The 23,119-nt window shown below is 34.7% G+C and overlaps 1 protein-coding gene across 2 annotated transcripts in view; it reads right to left on the bottom strand.

Annotated features, from left to right (window-relative positions):
* The window catches only part of LOC145248810 (DDB1- and CUL4-associated factor 8-like), an 89,938-nt gene extending 77,031 nt beyond the window's left edge, over window positions 1-12,907 (bottom strand). Inside the window, exon 1 of one of the 2 annotated variants that reach the window (XM_080110462.1) lies at window positions 12,619-12,907. The gene's annotated coding sequence lies outside the window, so the exon portion shown is untranslated. Of the gene's footprint in view, window positions 1-12,273; window positions 12,483-12,618 lie in introns of those variants that run through there. The other variant, XM_080110463.1, reaches the window with a different exon arrangement.
* Window positions 12,908-23,119: the final 10,212 nt, after the last annotated feature.

Here is a 23,119-nt window from a genome sequence, read left to right as displayed (position 1 = left end):
CACTGTATCTACTGCGCCGAGTCGTAGGAATTTCCAGGTTGGTATCTGGGGGTGCGTTTAACTTACGGAGAGAGATACACCCCTGAATCAAGATGGAAAGCAACAGGAAACTACTGTCTTTACTTGTAGTCCTGAGATTACCATGGCTCTACAATTTGAAGAGCCGTGGTCACTGACATTGTTAAAACAACAGGGCTGCTGCATGCAAGCATTGTTGTCACATGGATTTGTTTCTGGTGAAGATAATCTCAATTTTTGTTTTGAACTTATATAAACTGTATTAAAAAAAAAAATTTTTTGGTCATTTCTAATCTGAATGTTTTAAAGTTGGTTTTGCCTTTTTGTCTTTACATTTGTATAATGTCGGCTTTTTCTCTTCTGATGAAGAGCATTTAGCTTCAAAATACCATGGCCTAAAGAAGTTTCTCCTTTATTTCCTTTTCTATAACTCATAGACTTGATAATGAAATAAAGTTCCTATGTAACTTCACTCATAATGTGTATGTGTGTTTCATGGTAAACAACTGATGATCCTTTTAAGAACATTAGTATTATTGTTTGTTCATGTAAGTAAAACTATTAAGTGATACGGGAGATTAATTGATGTACTGACAAAATAATGTTCCAACGAAGGAGAATTTTTTTAGTTTTAAAAGAAACTTCCAAGACCCCCCCCCATACACATTATTTAAATAAAAACTATATGTTACATATTTCAGAGATATACAATGGTTTCATTGCAGTAGATCTGCCGTTTAAAAGGCTCTTAAAAATCCTACAAATCATGAGCAACTCATGAAATGAAATACAAATTTTTCGATTTGTTTTTCATTTCATAAGTTGCTGATGATTTGTTTGAATTTTAAAAAGCCTTTTAAACGGCAGATCTACTGCAATGAAACCATGGTACATCTGAAATATGTAATACAGTTTTTATATAAATAATTTGTATTTCAGCTTTCACATTTTCAATTGAGTACTTCATTTATTTCTTTTCAACACATCCCGATGCTATATAAGAATTATTTTTGAAAAGTCAGCATAATACAAGGATCTTTCTTTGTATATAAACAAATGCGCACTAATCCAGTGGCTTGGTCATTTCTGGCTCATGTTGTTTTGTTGAAGGTCATTGAGGCTACGTTATGTCCTTTAATCAGTGTAAAATATAAAGTATTAATAATTTAAATTAAAGAAAAAGAAAAAACTAGCAAATGACTTGCAGAGTTGATCTAGTTAACTTTAACTCTAACCATGTAATCGCACTTCATATGTGAAAGTTTTCTCTCTTTAGGGCATGTTGGCCTGGAAGACTTTAAAAATTCAATGGGATTGACCACAAAATAATAAAGCAGCAAGATATGAAATTAATAAAAATTCATCAAAAACTTTCTGAAAGGATAAAGAAATATCAGAATTTATGCATATATATATATACATACATACTAGCAGGCTTCCTAGCATTGCCCGGTCATAAAATGTGCTTAGATATTATATCTAAATTCATGCAAATTTTGTATTTATTCTTACAGAGTTAATTAGTGTACCTAATATATAGAAGTGATTTCAAAAGTAAATAAAAATATGATTTGGGTGCCATCAGCTAGAATCGAAACCAAAACATAGTGCTCCAGCCTTATCCATTATCGTCTGACCTAAATCCATATGAATACAAAAAATAAGGTTTGACCTATACATGTATATTTGCGCACGAGTACAAGAGTATTTTAAGTCGACTTACGGCTGCCATTTTTTTTTTTTTTTTTTTTTTTTTTTTAAATTTTGACCTCCTTAGCAGTTATTTTTACTGGCTAAAGACTAAATTAGATTTGTTCAACAGGTCCAAATCCCTGATATATATAGTTTTAGATCTATAGACCAAAAATTGACAGGAATTTGGTATAAGCTGTTCCTCAGACAAACAAGGTCATTTACATATATAAATTTGTTCAAGGTTAAAAGCATCAAAAAGTAAAAACCACTGAATTGAACAGGGTTGTTGATAGTGCTCAATAATAATAAAAAAAAAAAAAAGATATTTTATTTTTTTATTTATTTTTTTTTTTTACATGGAGGTCACCACCTATCAAGGCCTGGAAGCCACTCAGGGATAAGGGTTATTGTGTGTACAGTAAGCAATGGGATAGTATCGTAGTAATAGTTAGTATTGGAGATTTGATAAAGTGTCTTACTTAAGGGGGTGATTCATCAGAAATTTGTTTATGTTGGACTTGAAGACATCCAAGTTGTAGTCAGGTGGGAAACAGGCAGATGGAAGAGAGTTCCACAGACGTGCAGTTCTAAGAAAGAAACTTTGTTAGTGGAATCTACGTTTTGATTTAAGCACAGATAAAGAGTGGGGAAAATCACTGACAGTGGTTTCAGCTAGACAGGTGCTTTTCATGAAAGATTGGCGAGGGGGGACCAGAGATTGGAGCTCAGACGAGCACTTGCCATGGAAAATAACAATAAAACAAAGACAGGCTCACAAAAACAAAATTACCATTAGTCACAACAATAAATCTACTGTTTCAGTCTAAAAAGACTTCTTCAGGAAACAAAAACAGTCTCTGGTCGTAATCAACATTCGGCGAAACAAACACCAAAATAATTTGTGACTTTTTTTTTTTTTTAACTTCCTTATTCAACTCTGTGATAAAGACAAAAGGTTCTTCATTATAATAATGAAAATCGAAATAGTGAATTTCAAGTAAAAGCAATGGTATGTCGCAGTAACAAACATATCTAAAAATTACAAAAAACGTAACAATGGGCGAGCAAAGCCGGAGTCAGTTGAAAAGCGCTTATACTAATGTAAAATTGTTCTGCTTCCCAGACTGGACTTCCCGTTCTTAGTTTCATTTCACTTGCAGCCAGGTTTATAGGCACCTTCACAGCTTTGTGTAAAGCGTCAGCATTTTACACAATAACAGCAACGTCATCATTTCCTGTGTTTACTAGTTTCTGTCAATTGCTATGGATGTGCATTGGTGCTATAATGGTTAATGGAAGTTACGTTTTTTTTTTTGCTATCGGATTTTCATATTTACATTGTAAAATAAATACATATTTTTAACAAACTACACAGACGAGAGTAAATAAAATAAAATTAATTTTAATGTCTTCTGTTGACACTTATGTACATAAAGATAATGTTGCTTAAAGGCTTTCATACTTTTTTGGAAAAAGGTGCAAAAAATAAAGTTCACCCTCTATCAATTTAAATAATCAAATCAAAACAAACTTTTTTTAGGCCAATTTTGGATTGTTATTATATCAGGAATCATATATTCTATTATATGAATATATATTTTTTAATATTGGAAAACTGTTATAAAAAAAATCTTTGTTTAAACTTCATATCGCAAAATATTGGAATTTAATATCATTTAAAGCTTTTTAAAAATAATTATTTTTTAGAATTTTTTTTTTTGTTGTAATTCAAGTAATTATAAAAAAAAAAATTATCAAGAAAGTGTTTATTTCTTTTAACATAATATTGATTTTATGTCCAATTTTATTTACAACTTTAAAGGATTTTTTATATATATATATATATATATAATTATTTTTTTTTACTATAATAATTAAATACCTACAGACACTAGTGTTTCATCCTTTCGGGATTCTTCAGTGCAGGGTGTCACAATTACTACCAGTCGAACGATTCGAACCCCGCGACACGAGACATCTCTGGCTCGATTAGCGGAGGCCGTATCCATTCGGCTACCATTAATCGTGTGAAATAGCGTTGAATTTTAAACATTTTAATTTAAATGTTCATTACGTCAGACAGACAGTGATCAAATCGTTATACGACGATCTACGCATAAGAGCTAAATTGACCGACTTTTATTCAACAGAAAGTGCTCAACGATAAGAAACGTATTTCTTAAAGGGGCTGTCATAATTATTTTTTTTTACTATAATAATTAAAATAACTATTTTTTAATTATTTAATCTTTTCAGTTTTAAAAAAATGTTGAAATTTTTATGGACCTACATTTATTTTGTTTAGTTTTCATAACATGAAATATAGGGGGAGGATAGAACACCTAAAAAAAAAAAAATAAAATAAAAAAAAAATAAATAAATAAATATTTCCTTTAATATATTTAACGAAACCTACTTTGATAGCGCGGTAACAAAAATGCATAAACACACACACACAAAAAAAAATTCGAATTCTTTGAACTGTTTAATTTAAAAAAAAAAAAAATGTCTATAGTAATAAATGCTCGAAAATTCTTTAAACTGCTTCTTTCTTTAATTCTTTGAATCACTTTTCTTTTTTTAACTTATTTTACCTTTGGTAGCATTTATTTATTGTATATTACACCTTTTCTGTTTTCCTGTTGTTCGAAATTAACAACTCGGCACTTTATTCAAAGGTTCTCCCTGGACACCGGTAACAGAGTACCAGTATCACGTAACCTTATCCTTGAGTGGCCTCTTGGCCTTGATAAGTGGTGATGCTTATGTAAAAAAAAACTGAACTTAGAACGAGGCTGAATTTTCGGACCCCATCTTCATACTATAACCAATTGGCCAAAGTGTTGTCTTCATAAAATAATTACCTCCCTTTTGTTACAATTCGAACTCTCCAGTTTGTTTTGTTTTGCCAAAACTTAATTTTCACTAAAATCGTCTTCGAATCTTTTATTATTATTATTATTATTATTAATAATTAATTTTTATTGTTTAATTAATTAAAAATAAACTCAGTTTTACAGTATTTTTCCGATTTGGCATTGATAAGGACACAAATATATGTAAAACAAGGGAGATAAGTCAATCTGCCATTTCGCAGTCATAATGAATGGCAAATGCGAAAAATACAATAAAAACTGATTTTCGATTAAAATTCTACTCAATTTTTTTTTTTATATAACTTTTTGTGTAGATACTTATTTTTGCCTAATATTTTGTAATTATATCAAAGGACTTTCTTGTTAATTTTAATAGAACTGTGATTTTCACCTGCGTATGAATAAGTACCGTTATTTCCCACTTTGTATTTATCTCCCAAAAGATATATTGCCACTGAAGTGCAAGTAGAGGCTATTTGTGGTAGAGGCCAGATTTATAGGAGAGGAGGGAGGGGCAGCTAGATGTTGTTTGCTCACATTTACTTAAAACCATGGTGTTTGTTTACATTGGTAATCTTGTAAACAAACGCATTTCAGGTGAAAACACTACATACTCATGTGGAAATTAGTATAAATTCCAAAAATTACGAAAAATGATCCAGCAGAAAATTAAGTAAAAAAAGATTTTACCGAATGATCGAGTTTTAATGGGGAACAATTGTGTGACCAATTCTAGCTGGCTTATACCTCTTGATTGCATTTGATTTAAATTAAGGATTTTATTTAAACGTAATTGTGGGTGATTTGTTTTTGTTTTGTTAAAAATACATCACATATTTTACTGGATTATTTTTCGTAATTTTTTGAATTTATATTAATTTCGACATGCCACGTAAGTAGGTAATAATGCAATGCTGTAATCTGAAATTCGTTGGCTCAGAAGATCACTAGGCTGACGGAACAAGAGCACGCTACCCCCGTGAAGTAAATAAAGGGTTCCGCTCGAAATTCCGTCCAAATTCCCGAGTTCGACAAACATTCCTGAGTTCGACAAGATAGACCTGAAGAAGGTCGGAGATTATATCGACCGAAACGTTGTGAAAATCACACTCAAGATGAGAACAGTAGTCCGATGAATAAAATACACATCACTAGTGATGTTGAGATGTTCAAAGTTTTGTGTAAAATGACCAACATTTTACGCACTATCAGCTACGTCATCATACTGTGTCTATCGTATAATTGTGCATACTTTTTACGGAAGCCGCTAGATACTTTAATTGAATCAGGGAAGCAAAGCAACGTTTTATTTATTTATGGTTTGTGTTAATTTTAATAATGAGAGACCTCTGTACATTTTTTTCACGCTGACTCCCCGCACTCCCAAATAAACATCTTTTAACAATTAATATTAAGTTGTAGTTGAATTTGCTATTTTATAATTGCTAATAGTCATTTTTATCTTTTAAAAATTAATTTTTTAGAATTGTTTATTTATTTTTTTTTTTTTTTGTAATTTAACTAATTATAATATTCATAATATTGATAAAAAAAAAAAGGTTGATTTTTTGGTAATCGTGAAGAAAGAGAGAGCCTGTTTCCTCCGTTTGACTATAGGTGGCGTTACTGTCTGTCCACCCAGTTACGGAAGCACAAAATGTATATAATGCCACCCTTGAAATAAAAATAAATGTTTTTGTTATATTTTATTTTAAACATGTTTTTTTTTTGGGGGGGGGTGCAAACATATTTAAGTTTTGTTTTTTGTTTTTTCAAACATATTTACGTTTTTTTTTGTTTGTTTTTGCAAGCATATTTAAGTTTTATTTTTCCAAACATTTACGTGTTGTTGCTTGTTTATTTTAAAACATTTACGGTTTTTTTTTTGCAAGCATAAACTAAATATTTTGGAAATATTTTTCTTTTTGAAAAGTTTGCTTATGCACTTATTGGTACCGCGCTATTTTTTAATAGTAGTTTCAAGTAAGATTCAGGTTTTACAATATCCTTTTTCAAATATATATATATATATATATAAAATATATTTTAGTCATCGACATACAGACCTGTTTCGTTGTATCACAACTCATCAGTGCCGCTAGACTAACACCTCTCCCAAGCCGAGGATCGAACCTAGAACCGTCGTGATGACAGTCGGCAGTCCTACCCCATTGACTACGGAATCGGTGGCCGAAATTAACCTGTCCGAACGATTATTTAAATAAACATTGGTAAAATAAGTGCAGAAAAATTAAGAAAAAAGGGGGGGGGTCCATAAAAAAGATAAAAGAAAAAACGTTGATTTTTTTATTATTATCATAAGAGCGTAAAAAATACTCGCGGAAAAACGGTTGTACCCATAAATATGTTTAAAAGAAAAATATAGCAAAAACATTTAGTTTATGCTTGCAAAAAAAAAAAAACGTAAATGTTTAAAAATAAACAAGCATCAAAACGTAAATGTTTGGAAAAATAAAACTTAAATATGTTTGCAAAAAAATAAAACTTAAATATGTTTGCACAAAAAAAGAAAAAAGAAACATGTTTAAAATTAAAATATCACAAAAACATTTATTTTTATTTCAAGGGTGGCATTATATACATTTTGTACTTCCGTAACTGGGTGGACAGACAGTAACGCCACCTATAGTCGAACGGAGGAAACAGGCTCTCTCTTTCTTCACGATTACCGATTTTTTTTTATATAATATTGATTTTATGTCCCATTTTTATTTACAACTTCAAGGTAAGTGAAATAAATAATGGTTTATATATATAAAACTATTTTTAATTATTTAAACTCTTCAGCTTTAAAAAAATGTTGCAATTTTTTATCAACCTAACTTTATTTTGTTTAGTCTTCGTAACATGGAGGAGGGGGGGGCAGAACGCCTAAGACCCCCCCCTCACATATTTAACGAAAACTGCATTTAAATGTTAGTTTAAAATTGAATACGTATCGAAAATTTCATGAAAATCTAATCATTAGTTGATTTTTGCTAGATTTTTTAAACATGGGTGTGTTTATAGCTTCGAAATGATCACTACATAAGAACGTTGTTTTAAAACGTCGATAATGTAAACACGATTTTAGTCTCGCATTTTCATTATTTTCGTACGATGTAAAAAAATAAAATAATACTAGTTTATTTGTATATTTTTCTTTGAAATGGTACAAAAGGGGTTTGTATTACTGTGTAACATAGATTCGAAAAAGTTGTCAAAAAACAAATATATAACAAATAAATGTTACCAAAAGCAAGATAAGTTACTTTTCTACCAAACTGGATATATTTCTCGTGTTTTTATTCAATATAACATGTTTATTCAGCTCGAAAACCATACAGTGTTTACCGATGTATTCGAAAATTCAAGATGGCGTCTGACTCTCTCTTTAATACGGTAAGTTTAGGAAAAGGTATTATAAATAAAAACTGGATAAAATACTGTTAAAACTCGCTCAATATATGTTACCGTGACATAGGTTGACATATATTCGGCGGGTTTTTAATAATATGTTGTCTAGTTTTTTATTTATAACACCTTTTCCCAAACTTACCGTGTTAAAGAGGGAGTCAGACGCCATCTTGAATTTTCCAATACATCGGTAAACGCTATGTTTTTCGAGCTGAATAAACATGCTACATTGCTACAATACATTGAATAAAAACACGAAAAATATATCCAGTTTGGTAGAAAAGTAACTTATCTTGTTTTTGATAACATTTATTTGTTATATATTTGCTTTTTGATAACTTTTTCGAATTTATGTGTACAGTAATACAAACCCTACAAAAGATATATTAAATTAGTTACATCGTGTTACATGTAGGGGTTAAATCTGTGGTGCGCGTTGAAGGTACCTAAAGATCACGTACCAAATATAGTACTATAAATAAATCAAAAGGGGAGATAACTCCAAGTCTGACCATATTAAAACAAAACAAATGGCAAAAATTTGTAAAATAAAAATAAATAAAACATGCAACGATTCTTTATTATTTGCACACAACAAAAACGATTATTACTAGCAAGTTTGAATTAAAAAAACAACGCGGAAAGCAAATGAATACAAAATGATGTCCTAGAATTAATCTAAAAATACGTAAATAAATAATAAATCATTGTTTAACAATGTTATAATTTAAAATATAATAAAAACAAAACAAATTACACGTGGTTACAAATGAAATTATTTTATATATATATATATATATATATATATATATATATATATATATATATATATATATATATACACACACACACACACACACAGAGAATTAATTAGTTATTATACACGTACATGTTTTTATAAGAACAAGAATATATTGGCTTACCTACAGAAGTAACCTGAGAGTTTTTTTTTTTTTTTTTTTGTATTTGTTTTTTTTTTTTAATGGGACTTTGAAAGTTATCATTTGGCCATTAAATTATTAATTGAATCAAATGGTTTTAAAACCAATAAAAATTTTATGAAATTATTGAATGTAAAACGAAAACATTTTCCAAAACTTTCAACCTTTTATTAGATGCGGATTAAGAAATTTTAAGGCATTTTGCAGTATAGACAACAAAACGAAAAGTGGTAAAAATAAATAAATACACATCAAATAAACGTTACGAAAGACAAGATGTTTTGTGTGTGTATGATTTAACTTATTTTAAAGCGTTTATTTAGTTTGAAGTACAAGTAGTGCTGCTGCTGATTCTAAAGTTAGAACAATAAAAAAGATGGCCGACATGAGACGGTCATCTGAAGAAATCGTTCAAAAATCGAAAATTAAACAAAATGGAAAAAAACAAAACAAAAAAAAAAAAAACGACTTTCTAATCGAATGTACAAATGCTTCGAAATTCTTTCCCAATTTTGTTGGGCCACAAAATAATTCATTTTTTCCCACAATCATTAAAAAGGTTAAACATGGCGGACTTGTTTACGAATAAAACGGAAATACATTATAGTGGATTTAATTTTGCCATAAAATCTTTTTCAAAGCAGCACTTTTTAAAAATCCAGGTTATTTTATGCTATTGATTTTTTTATGTGTACTTGTGCAGTTTACGAGGCTTGCTATATTTTTTAAGCTCGTATTTTCAAGTCATATCCAATGTTTTACGGTATTATGTTGAGAGAAGAGTTAGACACAAGATCGGTGTTTCAATGTGGGGAAAATCCAGCTCCCAAAAAAGGGGCACTGCCACTCTGGATAGGAGCAAAAAGTCTCAGTTATGAAGGATTTTTCCTTCACTGACTGAGGACAGAAAAGGTGAAGTGTAGAAACAGATACCACACTGTGATCTTCTTGGCCAAGACGGTTTCTTGTTTATTAAATTGTTAGCTGAATAAATTAAAGGGTATTTAGTACTGATGCACTCCTGTTAAATATTTGGCAGAATTTACTGTTAAGGGTGAAGGGGGGGGGTGATTGGGATAAAAGAATTCGAGCGATACATGATGCTAGTGCAGAGAGTGATCCGCGCTATTTTTTAAATCGTATTTCCAAGTTTAATTAAAGTTTTATATGTTTTTTTTTTATTCAATTGTAAGGTTGAAGTATAGAATAGGTACAAAACACCCTCCCCATGTTAAGAATAGCTTTTTAAATAATAACGTTATTATTTACGTCCGGATCCACTCTCTGCACTAGTACTAATATATATATATATATATATATATATATATATATATATATATATATATATATAAAGCTGAAATAAACAAAGTGTGAAAAGAAGGGCATGGTTTTACTCACTAATTTACGAAAAGGCCAGAGGAGTATTTGGAAATATATTTATATTTTTCTAGCAACGTTTGTGCATTTTCAACGTAACCAAGGTCTTTTTCTCAAAAGACGGTCATTATTCATTTGTAACCGTAGTTTTTAAAATTACTTCGAAATTTAAGCTTTAGCAACAAAGGAAAATATCGATAAATACTTAATATCGATTTTTTTTTAAAAGATCGATTAGTATTTTGTTTTGCTAACTTAAACTTTAGAAAGAAAATAATATTAATGGGAGAGAAAGAAAAAGAACCCAAGTAGTCACAGATACGGAGAAAGGCGATAGATCAAAAACCGTGCTGAAATAATAACGTTATTTTGAAAGCCATTCTTAACATTGTAACTATTCTGTGCTTCTACATAACAATTAAATAATAAAAGATATCGTGAAACTGGAATTTAACATGATTTAGCGCGGTAACAAAAGTGCATAAGCACCGATTTTTTAAAAGAACACACACACACATATTTCTCTACAAAATAAAATAAAAATGAATGTAAACCTCTGAATATTTCTTTGTTAATGTTAGAGTCTAACATTGTTAGACCATTATTATTTTAGAACTTCGAATCATCGAATAAATCAATGGTCTTTTTAGAAGAGAATTTTCAATGCTAAAAACCTATATAATAACCCCCCCCCAACAAGAGCAAAGTTAGGCACAAGGTCAGTTTTTAATGTGAAGAAAATACAGTTCCCAAACAGAGAGGAGGGGGGGGGGCTCCGGATTAAAAGCAAAAAAATATCTGCAAGGAAACTAGATTCAATTGAAAACGAACTCACAATGAAAAGAGTTAAATCGACCATTTTATTCAATTTTCAAAGGAATAAGAAAAAAAAAAAATGGCAATTCTTTGGATTGTATAGATAGTAGCTAAAAATCGACGCCAAAAAAAAAAATATATATATATATATATATATATATATATATATATATATAAAGTTGTTTGTTTTTAACCATTTAGCAGTTGCTCGTAATTAAAATCATAATTTTGATTTTTTTTCTAACTACTATTCTCATCTAGTTTCCACAACGTTTCGGCCGATGTAATCTCCGACTTTCTTTCGGATGAATCTTTTCGAACTTAGAAACCGTCTCGTCGAATTGGCGAAAAAGTACAAGTTCGAAATTCACGAGTTCGGCATAAAGATTTCAAAGTTCGAAAAGAATCACCTGAAGAAGGTCGAAGATCACATCGACCGAAGGATTATGAATATAACAAGCAGAGAATAATTCAAATAGAAATTAGCGATCATCGTCATCTAAAAAAATTCCGAAACATAATTGGGGGGGGGGCATCGATATTTCATGATTAAAAATAAAATATTTAAGTAAAAAATAATTCAAATAAAACGAGTAAAAAAAGTCGGGTTTCATCGAGAACGAAACAAATAAGGCAATCAACATAAAATACGGACAACAAATATTATTGGCAAAATCGAAAACAAAACCCACAATAATTGTCCGATTCTTTTAAAGACAGACTTTTTTTTAATTAAAAAAACATCAATTTTTTTTTTTTAATTAACTCTTCATTTGTAATAGATTTAAATCACAACAAAATAGAAATTTTAAAAATGTACAAAAATAATCAAATTATTATTTCTTTTGTACTAGTTTTTTTTTTTAAACAAAATAGAACATTTCTAAAAATGGCCACAAAATCAGGGATCAATTATAAACGTAAACAACATTACAGAATGATCCTCCAGTTTGTGGCCACGTTGGCTTGTGCATTTATTTATAATTCTATGCTAACACGGTAGTCGTTTATTTTTCTTTCTTTGCATGGCATTGGATTATCGAACAACCATTAAATTCGCCTTTCGGGGGAGCTTTGGATTTTGTAAGGTATTTACAAGTGAAAATCGAGTAAATAATAAAGAAAAGAGTTACCAAAGTCAATTAGCTGCCGCATATCTGCTTTCCTTCGTGATACATATACGCCATTTTGTAGGCCACAAAGTCAGGGATCAGTTTTAGTCCACGATTTGTTGAACACGAAAGCGAACCAAAAAACGGTCAAAAAGTCAGGGTCCTGTTTAATAGGCAACCTAGGTTGAAAAGTGATCCCCGAATTTGCAAGGTTGCAAACCAAAACAAACATAGGACACACACACAAAAAATACTGCTGACGATTAAAAAAGAAAAACAAGGGGGGGGGGGACAAATATGAAGTGGACTTTGATATAAAGTAAAAATAAATAAATAAATAAAAACTAGTGACAATTATTTATTTACCTTCGTTGGTTTCCAATGAAAGTCAGAAGTTTTTGTCACCATTGTAGAAAGGGGGGGAAAAGCCGAGATTTGTTATGAATTTTTAGCATCCACTCAGCTAACAGCTGTTGTTAAATCCTACCACATGTGTGTATGTGTGTGTTCACACATGTATGCGTGCGTGAGTGAAAGACATTCGCAAAATACGCCTACATGTGTTAGAACGGGGTGAGAGGGTGAAATGGATGAACTTAATCTATTCATTCATTACTTTCTTTCTCTACTTTTCCTTATTATTATTTCAACTTCTTCTTCTTCTTCTTCTTCTTCTTCTTCTTCTTCTTCTTCCAAACATCAGTTCTTATTTATAATTAAACCTATTTTCAAAACAAAACAAAAATCACGGAACGGAGATGTCATATTCCAAAAAAAAACAAAAACACGTAAATTTATCAAGTAGCTTTTTTGTTTTTATTTTTTAACTAAAAATAGAAATCAAATTTTCTGACGAAGCGAGATGTTGTGTTTTGGTCCGCCACATTTTATAACTAAGGGAGAGACAACTCAATTCAAACTATTGAGATAAAAAATCAGCATTGTAATGGCTACGATTTCCTATTAAATCGCTAAAATTCATTAAAAAAAAATGATTTTCTAAATATTTTTTTGATAAATTTACGTGATTTTTTGGAATATGACATCTTCGTTCCGTTACGAGTACATACATCGTAAAAAATTTTCAGCAATTTAATTTTTTTGAATAGATTTAATTCTAAATAAGCAAAAAAAAAAAAATCACTATTTCTTTGTCTTGTGTGTCTGTTTACTCCTCATGCAAGGTCAATTTTTCATGTACGACAAAAATCCAGTCACACTTCTGAATTTTTAAAGAGTGGTTATTCATATTATTCGAACTTTTGGATTACTGTTCTCATCTTAAGTATCATTTTCACGTGTCGGTTGATGTAACAGTCAATCATTTCCAGGTGTATCTTGTCGAACTCAGAAATTTGGATGGAATTTCAAATGGAACCCTTTATTTGCTTCACGGGGGTAGCATGATCTTGTTCCGTCAGCCATCACTGGATACAGGTCCTAAGTAATTCGCAATTGCATTTTTCGATCACCCAAGCTGAGAATTGAACCTTCAACCTTCAAAAGAATATCAATTTTATAATACACTGGTTTACTTGGAAAAATCAATTGTAAAAGTGATATTTTCATGAAGGTTGAAGGTTCAATTCTCAGTGTGAGTGACCGAAAAAATACAATTACGAATTACTTAGGACTTCTATCTTGCCATGGCTGATGGAACAAGAGCATGCTACACACGTGAAGTAAGTAAAGGACTCTGTTCGAAATTCCATCCAAATTCCTGAGTTTGACATAACCATTCCCGAGTTCAATAAGATACACCCGAAGAAGGTTGGAGGTTATATCAACCGAAATGTTGTGAAAATGACACTCAAAATGAGAACAGTAGTCTGAAGAATCTAAATAATACGAAAAATCCAGTCCTACCCTCCAAAGGAGCATTCTGTTACACTGATAACAAAAATATTAGTCTACAGGCTTGTCAGCATTTTCTCACAGATAAGGGGGCTTCGGGCAACAAATCATAGACCTATCCCTCATTTGAAGGGGAGGGGGGTAATGCCTGAGCATGGCCTCTTGAGACACCTAGTTGTCACACATAAGTTGTTTAATTGTGATATGTATTCTCTGTTTTAGTGCAGGCAAATGTTAAAATTATTTCTATTTATTTCAGTTTTTAATTTAAATATTTTTTATTTGATTGTTTTATAGCATAAATAGATTTGACAATTCTATTCATTTTCAGTTAATGAAAGAGGAATCTATCACCACACTTTTCGTTAAACGCATCACTTGAACTTATAAAGTAGAAAACTTAACATTGTTATTATAATTTTTTTTTTTTTAATGGAGAGTAGACAATGTATTGTAGATGTGTTATCTGCAGCTTCCACTGTTACTCTCACTTCTCCTAATTTGTCCCTCAGCCCCCATTTTTGATGAGTGATTTTTCTGACAAAGGGAGAAGAAAAAGCTGTATTCTAGGTTGGCAGTATTTTGCGTGAACAATCTCCAGAGATATCGGAAATTTTCTGTTTCTATGTGTTGTATAATAACACGAGCGTATGGAAGCAAGGAGAACAAACAAAGTAATTCAGTTCAAACCTTTATTTAGGGTCAAGGTGAATTGATATACACAGTCTACTAGGCGTCAGGAAGGCCGGAGTAGGGATCCAAGTGTTATAGTAGGTTGGAGTCCTCTGGTGGTAGGCCTCAGGGAACGAACAGTGATAGGTGACTAAGCACCTTTGAATCAACTGCTGTCGCCGAGAGGGGAGCTGCCGCTGCTGCTGCTGGAAGGAGCTGAGGGGAACGGCTGTGGCTGCTGCTGCGGCAAAGAGTTGAGGGGATCAGCTGTGGCTGCTGCTGCTGCTGGGAGGAGCTGAGGGGAACGGCTGTGGCTGCTACTACTGCTGCTGGGAAGAGCTGAGGAGAACTGGCGTGGCTGCTGATACTGGAAAGAGCTGAAGAGAACTGGCGTGGCTGCTGCTGCTGGGAAGAGCTGAGGAGAACTGACGTGGCTGCTGCTGCTGCTGTTGCTGCTGTTACTGGAAAGAGCTGAAGAGAACTGGCGTGGCTGCTGCTGCTGCTGCTGGGAAGAGCTGAGGGGAACTGGCGTGGCTGCTGTTGCTGATACCGTCAGCGAGGCGATCCGCTTTGGTTGGCAGTCTGCCGGTAACTGACTTTTTTCTCTCACGGTCGGCTTATTTATACAGCGAGTGCGGACGTAGTAGGGGACATAGCGGCTCCGAGGCAAAAATGGCTGTCGTATTTTTTATTTGTGTTAGTTTTCCGTAATTAACCACACATCAGGGATTCGCTTATTTGGAGGTATATTCAGTTGTATATATCCCATCAAAGCTGTAAACATTGCGAATCAGCTTATGTAGGAAATACGTCGTGACCGTACTCCGTGACCTAACTATTTATGTTTGAAGTGCATGTGAGAGGGGTTGTCAGGTGTATTATTAATATTTCTACTCCTAATTTAGTTGATGCCGTTAATGTGTCCCCCCCCCCCCCCGGATGATTTGCGAGTTATGCTGTTGATGTGGGTGTGGGAGTGGATGTGTTTTGACACCCTGATGTGTGTTTAATATGGCTCTGAACATTTTGCCCACAAACAATATTTGTCTCCGCGCCGCCATTGTTGTTCCCTAGTTCCTCCTCGTCCTGTGCTTCGTTTATGTAACTGTGTGGGGATCTTGCGATATAACATATGTCTATCCTTGTAGCCATGTCACTAATAAGGGTGCTGGAGGTAAATGTTTTAACTGGGCTAACGTTATCCATCTGATAGTCAGGAACCCGAACTTTGGATTAACCACTAAGGAGGCTGTCCTATCAGCAGGTGCAAAATACTGGGGTTGCTGTATTGCCATTTGATCTTCAACTTACAGTGTAGACCTCACTACCATGTCTCTGTCGCCAACATCAGGGTGTCTACGTTCCAACCTTCCAGAGGTTGAAACCCAATTACAGAAAACTAAACCAGACCTATTATTCCTAAGTAAAACTGGCATTGGACCGACTATTTCCCTAGAAGAGTTTGGAATTAAAGGATACTTTAACTTAACATCTAAAACTGACCCACAAGATCGCCATGGGCATGGAATATGTTCCTACATTAAAGATGGCTCCAGAAGACCCTAATTCCTATTTACAATGCCTCCCCCCGGGACAGAGTTAGACACCAGGGTCGTTTTTTAACGTGGAGAAAAGGAACAAAAATAAAAATTGTCTCAGTCGTGAAGGATTTCTCCTCCACTGACAGAGAACAAGAAATTGAAGTGCAGCATCTGAAGAACAGATACTACACTTTGAGGTATTTATTTGCTCCCCCACTGAGCAAATTAGGCACAAGGTCGATTTTTAAAGTGAGGAGTGAAGGGTAAATGGGGACCAACTTCCCGGGGAGTAGGGGAGCTGGATAGTGACAATTGGTATGAAGGGTTGCCCCTACATTGACCAAGGTCTTATATGTGGGGGTGACCCCACATATAGTCTTTACTTGCAGTATCTGCCGGAACAGATACTACACTTTGATCTTGTCCTGAAGTACCCTATATGTGCTTCAGGGTAGCATTTGCTCACACTGCATTTATATTTGCCCTCTATCGGCCCCTCAACAGCAGAGTTACTATCCTTAACAGCATATCTGACAAAATTGATCACATCCTATCTGCTCATCCTTCAGCTAACATTCACGTATGTGGAGACTTCAATGTTCTCAATGTGGAATGGTTAACCCACTCAAACAATTTTTTAATAGAATATATTTGTTGTTTTCAAGTCTGTTTCTATTTAACCCATAGTTGGGACCCTAACAGGTACTACCACTCCGGGTCAGAGTGGACCTGAGAGCAATGACAATTAAAGAGTGGCTCCACACTCCCCAAAGCCCACAAGCTGGGGCCTCACCACTGGATATAGTTTAAGGTCATATCCAGGACCGTTTATAGAGGAGGATGAGATAAGCCACATGAAATGGCAAGAGTAGCAGCAGCAGCAGCAGCCCTGCTGTTTTGATAATGTCCGATTCTCCAAATTATCGAGCCATGATAATCTCAGGAAGACAAGTAAAGACAATAGTTTCTCATTGCTTTCCATCTTGATACACCCCACCCCCATGAGTAAAATGCACCCATAGATACCAACCTGGAAATTTCTATGACTCGGCACAGTACATGCAGCATCTATCCCTCCTAAATAGTCACCCATCTGGTATTGGTCAGGCTCATCATTACTTAACTTTGGTGATCTGGTGAGAACTGGTGTGTCAACATGAGTGTACTCTGATTGATGAGAGTTTCTGAACATAAAAGGCGGCCAAACTGTAAGTTAAGGGATGCAGTATTTCGCTCATACAGAACAAGCTAATTCGACAGACAAATAATCTGTTCTGCTGGCCTGCTTCTCCATTGAATACAACATAGTAGTCTTCAAATCCAATGTAAACAAATTCTTGTTGTGGCATCCCTATAAATAATCAAATTCTACCCAATTTACACCATTAACTACCAGGTTACATTCATTAACCCTTATCCTTGAGTAACCTTCAGGCCTTGATAAGTTGTGACTTCCAAGTAAAAACAATAAATATTTGAGATTTGTCTGATTCTCGAATTTCATGGTGTCTCACTCGATCACACATTATCTGAATAGTTTGAACAGATGTGCAAAATGTGTAGTGTTGACAACGTCAAGCATGTTTTACCAATCAGGCTGAGAGGTGGGGTTCTGTCAGTATACTGACGGTTAACCCATGACCAGAGGAAGGATTTAAAGTAGACCTCCTTGTGGCAATTGCAACGAACCCTTTTGTTGTGTTTGACAAGTTTGTCTCTTGTCATTTGTGCTCCATGGAAACTGGGCAAATACGTTAGTGACCTACAGGAGCTGGCACATCTAATCAAAGAAAATCCCTCTGACTGATGGCTCAGTAGCGTTTTTGTGTCAGGACTCCATCGTTTGACGATACAACTATTGCGTGGAATCCTCAAGGATGGAGTACATGACCCTGGAAAAGATTCTTGCTACAGATCAAGCTCTCATGACAAAAGAGGTAGAGGTGGATGAGCCTGTTACTCCAGCGGCTGGGTGACACAGATTTCCTTATGTGCCTATGGGCCCACCTTCAACCCCTAACTGGCAGAATGCAGTCACAGTGCAGTGCCACAAGTATGGAGGTCCCAATCATTTTGCCAGCAGCTTGGAGGCAAAGCAAGAAGGATGCTCTCTGAGATACATTGTTATCAGTGTCAGCAACAAAGACCCACATTCCCCCCTTTTGAGTTAGCCATGTGCCTAAGTTTTTTGTTCATTGTTGATTTTCAATGTATTTTTAACATGAATAAAGGATTTAATATCTCAGTGTAGTATCTGTTCCGGCATACTGCAAGCAAAGACCATATCTGGGGGAAACCCCACATATAAGACCTTGGTCAATGTAGGGGCAACCCTTCATACCAATTGTCACTATCCAGCTCCCCTACTCTCCCGGGAGTTGGTCCCCATTTCCCCTTCACTCCTCACTTTAAAAATCGGCCTTGTGTCTAATTTGCTCAGTGGGGGAGCAAATAAATACCTCAAAGTGTAGTATCTGAAGAGAAACATTTGTTTAGTTCTAGAGTGACAAGAATGACCAACGACTCCCATCTGCTCCCCCTCCCCTTGAGTTGGCCTTGTGCCTAAGTTTTTTGTTCATGTTCTTTTTTTTGCCTGAATAAAAGATTTAATATCTCAAAGTGTAGTATCTGTTCTTCAGATGCTGCACTTCAATTTCTTGTTCTCTGCCAGTTGAGGAGAAATCCTTCACGACTGAGACAATTTTTATTTTTGTTCCTTTTCTCCATGTTAAAAAACGACCCTGGTGTCTAACTCTGTCCTATGGGGAGGCATTGTAAATAGGAACAAAGACATGTCACCTTGAGGTGTCCAGGAAATAAAGCAGAGGGGAGGGGGAGAAGCCATCACTACTATCTCCACACATAAACGAGAAGAAGTGCCCCCTGTAATAAAAGTAAAAATCAATGGGTTAGATCGAATAACGTTGGTGGATTCTGGCTGCTCCTCATATGTTGTGATTGGGTTGTTACGTCAACCTAAAGTATGGAAAAGTACTGCGATTCTCACAGCAAGTGGGAAATGCATTCTAAGCCACAGTGTTGGCAGGATAACTTTAACAGTAACAAACAGAAATCCCCCAAGGACTGACGTACCAGTGGTAAACAGCAAATCATTGGGATTCGAACTCCTTCTGGGAACAGACATCATCAACAAATTTTGCAGCATGCATATTGATGAAGGAGGTAAGGTGCATTTTGCTGAGGTGGCTTTTGCTCTGAGTGCGACAATAGAGCTGGAACAGCTTGACTTTCATGTGAAGTTTAACCAACATACCAAATCCTAGACGATGTCATGGAGTGGTTTGGTGATCCAATGCCAGAAAAATTATGCAACAGTGTACTGGAGTATAACATCCCTGCAAAAACTTAGGCAAAATATAATAAAGAGCTGCAAGCCTGGATTGATAATGAGTGGTTGGTTCCTTACCCAAAAGAGAAATTGGGGCCCCTGAAGGGTCTGATCCCACTAATAGCTGCCATCCAGCAGAGCAAATAAAAGGTGAGGCTGATGTTCGACTATCGGGAATTAAATGAGTATGTGGACCCATTTATGGCTAATGTGGACATATGCACTGAAAAGAATTGCAGTGAGCAGGATTGAATGAATCAGTGTTAGACTTTCGCAAGGCATACCTTCATGTACACATGCACCAATCACTGTGGCCCTATCAAACTATACTAATCAAGGGACAAAGATATTGCCTGACCTGCACAGGGTCCAGGCTCAATGTGGTACCATTCATCATGTAACAATAGTTGATGTTATTTTAACGAAGGACAAGCACATACAGCTGCCTATACTGATGACATATGTGGACAAGAGTGTTGTGCCTGCAACACGTATGAAGCATCATCTCTTTAGCTTTAACCTCCTCAGTAAAGAGCTGGAGAGGCTACAGAATTTTTTTAATTTGTAATATTAATAAAAAAAAAAATAAAAAATAAATAAATAAATAAAAAAAAATTAAAAATTAAAAAAAATAAATAAAAATTAAAAAAAAATTTAAAAAAATAATAAAAAAAAATAAAAAAGAAAAAGAAAAAAAAGAAAAAAAAGAAAAAAAGAAAAAAAAGAAAGAAAAAAAAAAGAATGGTGCACAAGTGTTTACTTTGCAGGTCTGAGGAGAGGATAACACTTTGTATTGAAGAAAGGGGAATGAAATCCCAGACATGCCTCATGTTGTCATGCGACAAAATATATTTTCATTATGTGGCAAATTGGTTGGGCACCTTCATATGGGTGGTTGGCTTCGTGCTGCTGTCGTGTTAATCAAGCAGAAAGCATCTGACGATACCACTGAGAGGGATGTAAAACTAAAAATTCGTTTGTTGGACAGTACAACAAAGATTGGATTGTACCGAACTGTGTCATTGTATACCGAGTTTTTGGAGAACTTTGGAACTGAAAACCATATTTCTTTTAAAAAATTCAGAAATGTAATGCCTTTATTTTTGTTTTGATAATTTCCCTTCCCATCATGTGGCAGGTGACTTGATTTGTCAGAGATGCAGGTCTGTTTTCATACTTTTGAAAGACGTGTATAATAAATAAAGCTTTTAATACCTGCATCAACTTTTCGACTGACAAACTTGCTTACATGCCATATTTAGAAAGTCAGGGTTCTTATACTAACAGTAAAGTTTTTACACTGAATGTATTGTTTATATTATTTTGTATATAAAATTTTTATTGTTCCCCAATTCTTTACTTCATATTGTATTTTGCACATATGAGTTTTTTTTTTTTAATGGCCAATTTATTGAGTAATTTTGTTTCGATGAATGGTGAATGAATGAGACATTTAAATCTAGACATTTAAACCAAGACATTTAAATCAAGACATTTAAATCAAGACATTTAAATCAAGACATTTACATGTTTGCTATGGTCGATGATTGTGACTATATAAGTTAGCTTTCTTTTTTTTTACACAGTGATCACCACTTATCAAGGCCCGGAAGCCACTCAGGGATAAGGGTTATTGCAAGTACATTACGTTAGTGTGGAGATTTGATGAAGTGTTTACTTAAGGGGTTCATTAGGAATTTGTTAACATTGGACTTGAACACATCCAAGTTGTAGTCCGGTGGGAAGCAGGCAGATGGAACAGAGTTCCACAGGCGTGCAGTTCTAAGAAAGAAGCTTTGTTCATGGAATCCGCATTTTGATTTAGGCACAGACATAGAGTGGGGGAAATTTTTCACAGTGGATTCAGCTAGACGGGTGTTTTTCGTGAAAGATTGGTGAGGGGGGACCAGAGATTGAAGTTCAGACGAGCACCTGCCATCAAAATAACGATAAAACAAGGATAGGCTTGCAACGTCTCTTCTGTGTGAGAGATGTTGCAGGGTAGAGAAAAGGGCATCCCCCACTAAGCCACGAAGTCTATTTTGTACTCTGTCAAGGCAGGATAGGCTGTTTTTAGCAGCTCCTGCCCAGATATGGCAACAGTATTCCATCCTTGGACGTACTTGGCTTTTATATAGATAGAGAATTGCATCAGTAGTGAGATATCTTCTGGAGCGGTAGAAGGATCCCACCATCTTTCCAGTGACCTTGGCAACAGACTTGATGTACGTGTTCCATTTCAGATCAGGAGTAAAGGTCAAACCCAGAAGCTTGTCAAAACACGGGGCCTCACCCAGACGAGAGCCATCCATCACAATTGATGCCAGATGGGGATCAGAGCGTTGATGATGTAAGGATAGGAGTTTGGTTTTAGATGCATTAAAGGTAACTAGCCACATCTTCTCCCACTGAACCACGCGCTCGAGATCAGAGGACAGAGAATCAGAGAGAACTTTGTCATTAAAAAGATAAGACCAACTTTTCATCACTCCCTCTTTTCAGGCACATTATCTTTACTTATTTACTAGCAGTGTCTGCATTACATTTAAACTTTTATGTATCAGTATAGTCAGAGAAGCAGGAAACGAAAACGGGAGAGGGAATTCCAAAGAAGTCCAAGGGAAGAAGATGCTTGAGCAGGTTTTTCGACATCTAGGACCTCTACAGTGAAGGGGTGAAATCTTGTTGATGTCGATGTATGTGTTCACGAGTATTGTTATCTGTATGTGCGCATGCGCTTGCATGTATGCGTGGGGTGCAAGTATGCCTGAATCAATATGCGCATATTCTGTGGTACCAGTATTCAAGAATTCTGGCGAAAGAACTGACCCATTAAATTATCGCCCTATTAGCCTCCTCCCACTTTTTGCCAAAATATTTGAGACCTTAATTAACCATGCTCTAGTCCAGCACCTTACAGATGCTAAACTTCTGACCGACCATCAATATGGATTTAGACAAGCCCGTTCCACGGCAGACATCCTCACTGTAATCTCTGAACGCATATACCATTCACTGGACAAAGCGGGAGAGGACAGAGCGGTAGCTCTAGATATATCTAAGGCTTTTGACAGGGTATGGCATGAGGGTCTCCTCAGGAAGATTAGATCTTACGGTATCACTGGTAGAATACTTAACATAATTAAATCCTTCTTAGATAAGAGAAAAATCCAGGTTGTCCTCGACGGTCGTACGTCTAAACAATATAATATAAATGCCGGAGTGCCCCAGGGATCTATCCTTGGTCCTCTGCTGTTCCTGATATTCATAAATGACCTCCCCGATAAAATTGCCTCTGAGATGGGTATATATGCTGATGACACCACACTCTATAGCAGGCACGACAGGAAAACAAATGAACATATATCTAAAGTAATGGCAGAAACACTAGAGGATGACCTCAAATCAGTAGTGGAATGGGGACATAAATGGATGGTAACGTTCAATGCCA

This window comes from Euprymna scolopes, chromosome 27, assembly GCF_053919585.1.
Source record: "Euprymna scolopes isolate OS-2025 chromosome 27, ASM5391958v1, whole genome shotgun sequence".
Taxonomy (NCBI): Eukaryota; Metazoa; Mollusca; class Cephalopoda; order Sepiida; family Sepiolidae; genus Euprymna; species Euprymna scolopes.
The sequence above is the reverse complement of the archived record's forward strand: the minus strand, read 5'-3'. Positions and strand labels throughout refer to the sequence as shown.